Below are 5287 nucleotides of genomic sequence, written 5' to 3' on the forward strand. Positions count from 1 at the left end.
AAAGCAGGGAAATTCGATGAACCATGAGGGAAGGGAAATTTTATAATTTTAAATAAAGATGGTCAGGGAAGGTCTCATTGTGAAGGGGCATTTGAGCAAAAACTCTGAAAGAGGAGAGGGAGAGAGCCAAGTGGACATTTGGGGAAGAGGGTCTCAGGCACAAGGAACAAGGAGGATGCCCACATGGCTGGGATAAATTGGGGGAAGGGAGGTCCGCAGGAGATGAGGGAGGAAGTGAGGCGAGCAAGATGAAGCGTATCTGTGCAGCAGTGAGCTCAGGGTGCAATAACACAATTGCAGAGGCTGGCGGCTGAAACAGAAATCTTCTCACAGTTCTGGAGGCTGGAAGTCCAAGATCAAGGTGCCATCAGGGTTGGTGTCTGGTGAGACCTTCTCCCTGATTTGCAGGGATGGCCTCCTTGTAACTTCACATAGCTTTTCCTCTGTGCATGCTTGGGGGGTTTGGGGAAGGGAAGAGAGAGGCAGAAGGAAGAGAGAGAGATCTGGCATCTCTCTCTTCTTATAAGGACGCTAGTCCTATTGGATCAGGACCCCACCCTTTTAACCTCATTTAACCTTAATTATCTCCTTAAAGGCCCTATCTTCTAATACAGTCACACTGGGGGTTAGAGCTTCAAAACACGAGTTTTGGGGCAGTACAATTCAGTCCATAACCATCTACAGTTGCAGATGTAAGTCAGAGGCATGGAGAGACATTCTCAGACTTTCTTTCTGAAAAAAATCACCTTGGTTGCTGAGAAGCTGGGAGACCAGGTAGGAGGGCCCTACAATAAAATGAGAAGAGATGGTGATAATGATAAACCACAGAGAGAGTAGAATTTGCTGTATAAATGAATTTGAGAATAATCTGGATGTGACATTTGTCATGCCATTGAGCTCTTCTATGAACCTTTCAATCCCTTTGTATATATGAACTTCTCTAATATAAGACACTGCTTGTCTTAATCTGTTGTCAAATGTGTAGGGGATTCCATATTAACACAAATTAATATTAATAATGGTCAAAGTATCAAAGCTTACTAACAAAAGTTTGAAATTCAGAATATTTTGCTTTTTTCTTAGTAGTATGACACTTTCACTCTCTTGAAATTTAAAAAGTTACCTTGGATAGAAAAAAAAAAGTTAAAGAGAGCATTACTGGGGAAGTCCATAGGGGTGTGTTTGGGTTGAGAAATCTGCCTTCCTCCAATCTTCACTTGGCTGGCTTTTCTTGGCATTCAGACTTCACCTCAAGAGTCTTCTCCCCTAAGAGACCTTCTTTGACTACTCAATCAAAGGTGTTTCCTGCAGTCACTTTCCATATTATCATGCTGCTTTATTTTCCATCTGGCACTGGCATGCTTTGATATTTTCTTATTTGGCTGTTCATTCTTCACTGTCAGTCTGCCTCTCCTAAAATCTGCGCTCTAGGAGAACAAGGTCTTTGTCTTGTTCACCATGTATTCCTAGTGTCTAGAACAGTGCCTGGCGCATAGTGAGCACTCAATAAATATTTGTCAAGTGAATGCAAGAAGAAAAAGAAAGCACGGAGATCCAGTTATGTAGCTTACCAAGACTTACAAACTGCGTAAGGGGAAAGAAATCCTTCTGTGTAGTGCAATGTTGAGGTTGACAGGGGACCACACAGCAGACAAAGGGCTGGGCAGATTTCAGGTCTAGAAGCTTTGTATTTTTGAAGGTTTATGTGCAGATCTGGGAGTCAAGAGATTGGGGGTTCACATCTGCTCTGTCTCTAATTCACTGTGTGACTATGGTACAAATCATTAACTTCCGCAAGCATTAGTTTCTCCATCTGTGTGGTGTTACTGGCTAGTTTAAACATTTAGAAACCTTCATTGGCATATATGACTCTATTTATGCTGTTTCTTTCAGGAGATTGAGTGCTTTGTGGAATCGAGCCCTGCTTTTCCCTTTGGTTTCTGAACTGCATTTCCTTGGCAGGCAAGGTGATTAATTGCCTTGAATTCCTCTTCTCCCGCTCCATTTCCCAGCTTCTCTGAGAAAGTGTCCTCATTCAGGCTGCATGGCTTTCATGGGAAGGACGAGGCCTTGATCGTCTGAAGACATGCCTTGGGCTATCATTCCCTGCCTTTATTCCCCTTTCTTTGCCTACTCTAGCTCGGTGAAACCCCCAGCTTTTCAGCACCCGCATATGCAGACCTGGCCCAACATGAGAGGGACATATAGCTTTTACTCATCTCCCATAGACAGAGTACAGAAATTAAGACTTGTGCTCAGATCCAGATCCAGAAGCCTGTCCATGCATCTCTCGTTTATTCTCCCCGGCCAACCAGATAGTCTCTGCTAGGAGGAGGCCTCCATCCTGTAAAAAGCTGTTGGGTGACTTCCTTTTTCACTTCATTGCATTCTCACCTCCGAAGACTCAAGCTTCTCTTTAGGTCTGCCTCTGGCTTCTATCCTCGGGCCCTACCTAATTGTGAAGCAGGCGAGATACTGGGATACCGGGCCCTCTGGCTCTGGCTTCTATCCTTGGGCCCTACCTAATTGTGAAGCAGGCGAGATACCGAGATACCTGCTGGTAAAGGGCATAAGCTTTGGACTCAGCCAGACTTGGGTTAACATCCAGCAATACCAGTAACTCCATGAGCTTGGGCAAGTTACTTAATCTCTCGAGGCCTCAATCTGTAAAATGAAGATGAGGAAGGATGGTAAGAATGAAATGAAATGATGTGAACCAAGAATTTAGCGTAGTGCCTGGCATGCATCCGAGTGTGGTAGCTGCCATTGTCAATTCCTGGCGCCCTCTTCACCAAGCCTATGGAGCTCACCTGAGCACAATGTTATGCTCACTCTTTGTCTTTAGCTCTAAGGGTTGTTACTGAAGGTTTAAAACTTTTAGTTTGGAAAGTTAATCTCCACATTTTTGAGACCCCTCCTAAGCTGTACAATTAGATAATCAAATGATTTTCACCATCAGTATTAGCTACACATCAGCTTATCTCTGATGACTAGGGTTTCTGGTGCTCAGAGATGTCTCATTTCATCATTTAAATAATGAGCCTGTAAAAAAGAAAGTGCTCAATATAACACTATATCAACACAGACAAAATCAGACAGAAGTTCATGTGGTTTCCCAGAGAAGAGGAATCCAGACATAGCCCATCTAGATGATTCCAGTTAGATTAGAACATGTTATTATTTTATGGACTACTTAACTTTCTTCAAATGTTTGATAGGAGCAATATATTTTTTTAAAATTTTTTAATGTTTTATTTATTTTTGAGAGAGAGAGACCTCATGAGCAGGGGAGGGTCAGAGAGAGAGAGAGGGAGACACAGAATCCCAATACAGGCTCCAGGCTCTGGGCTGTCAGCACAGAGCGTGACATGGGGCTTGAACCCATGAACCGTGAGATCATGACCCAATCTGAAGCCAAACACAACCGACTGAGCTACCTAGGCTCCCTGAGCAGTATTTTTTTTTTTAAATAGTTTTATTCTGGAACTAACCTGATCTAATCTTTTCTGTGCAGTGGATGGTGTATTGGCTTCCTAGGTAGTCCAGACTGATGAAGTATTTGCTTAGTGGCATGGATGGTATGTATTTCCTTAAAAAAAGGAAATATCTCAATGGGGCATTTAGTATACATGTGCCAGCTTATCAAGTGGTACAGAAAGCTTTCTTGAGTGGCATGTAATGTTACTTTCTGGTTTTGGTTCTCATTTATCCTCTAGGTTACAGCAGTGAAGTGAGGCAGAATCTGTTGGTGTTAAGAAATCTCAGTACTAGAAGAAAGAAAAAGAAGGAAAGACACACACACACACACACACACAGAGAGAGAGAGAGAGAGAGAGAGAGAGAGAGAGAGAGAGAGAAACAACAAACAATGGAAGCATTGTAAGAAATATTTATAAGTCAAATGTTACTGAGAAAAACTCCTAACCAAAACCTATTTCAAAAAATGTTAGAGGAAATGGTATATCTTTTATGTGCTTAAGAAAACAGTTAAAAAGAACTTCACAGCATTGGGTCTATTAAGTACATTTATTCCAGTGATTTCCCAGATATTTCCAAGTTCCATTTGAAACAGAAGTCTCCTATCAAGCAATCCTTTGAAATTATTTACTCTTTTATGGTTGTAAAGTATGGAAACATAATACTTTTAATGGAAACTCTAATAAACGGCACATGCTATGAAGTGTCTACTGATGTGCTTTATAGGTTAGGATTCTTACGTCACACGAACTTGCCAGTCTACACTTCTGATCCCAGTAAATGCTCCAGTGATGTGGGAGAGGCTAGCTAGAAGGGCAAGTCCAACGCAAGAATGGCACGGATCATTCATGCTCACCAGAAAGATATGGCAGCCAGAGTCCTTCTGACAGGAAGCAAATTTGATCAGCAGGCAGAAACAGAATTATTTGGATTAAGGACTTTGTTTTGCTTGAGTGATGGTGAGTGACTTGGTGGTCACCATAACTTGAAAAAGGCTTTTCTTATATTCAATATAAAGGAATGTTTTGTATAAACCTGGTTGTGAATCCCCAGTATAAAATAGTATGTAATACGTTTAGCACATATTTAATTGGCAACAGAAAAATTAAAACCACTTGACTTATAAGGTTGAAATGGTATTCTGGTTAAAATCAACTCCCATACAAGAAAATTTAGTGTGTGTCACCAAATATGTATTTTCATACAGAATCAATATATTTTAAAGTTATATGTCCTTAATTATATGCTGAAATAGCACTAGCAGTTCACAGATGCTTTCCCCTCCCCCGCCCCAGCAAATTATTTTTCACTGAAATGTTTTCAAAGCTTTTTCCCTTGTATATGCTTCGAATTAACAATTTGGGCATTCTATATTAAATAGTAATTGACTTATTGACATCTGATGGATTCATGCTTATGTTCCTTGGTTTAAAAATCTTGTTAAAATGTTGTTAATAATCTGTGGATATACGTTTTAAACAACTGTCATTAAATTTAGAATAACTGTCATTAAGTAAGGAGAATTAAATTTAATAGTGTAGTTGCTATATATTTAAATACCAGCGGATGATTAGAAGCAGATTTATTTAGGGTTTAATCAGGGGGGATAGATTCATGCCTTTCCAGCAAATATATTCATTTTACATTCTTTTGTTTCATTTTTCTACTTTAAAATGAATGGTTTGTAGGTATATGAATAGGATCATATCAAAAGCGGAAGCATCAATTAATTAGTACCAAAACATATAGGATGCATTATACTACTCAAGATCATTCAAGACTGTATATTTATCCTTGGTGAACCTGGAAG

The sequence above is a fragment of the Suricata suricatta genome, chromosome 10 (genome assembly GCF_006229205.1).
Source record: "Suricata suricatta isolate VVHF042 chromosome 10, meerkat_22Aug2017_6uvM2_HiC, whole genome shotgun sequence".
NCBI classification, from domain to species: Eukaryota; Metazoa; Chordata; class Mammalia; order Carnivora; family Herpestidae; genus Suricata; species Suricata suricatta.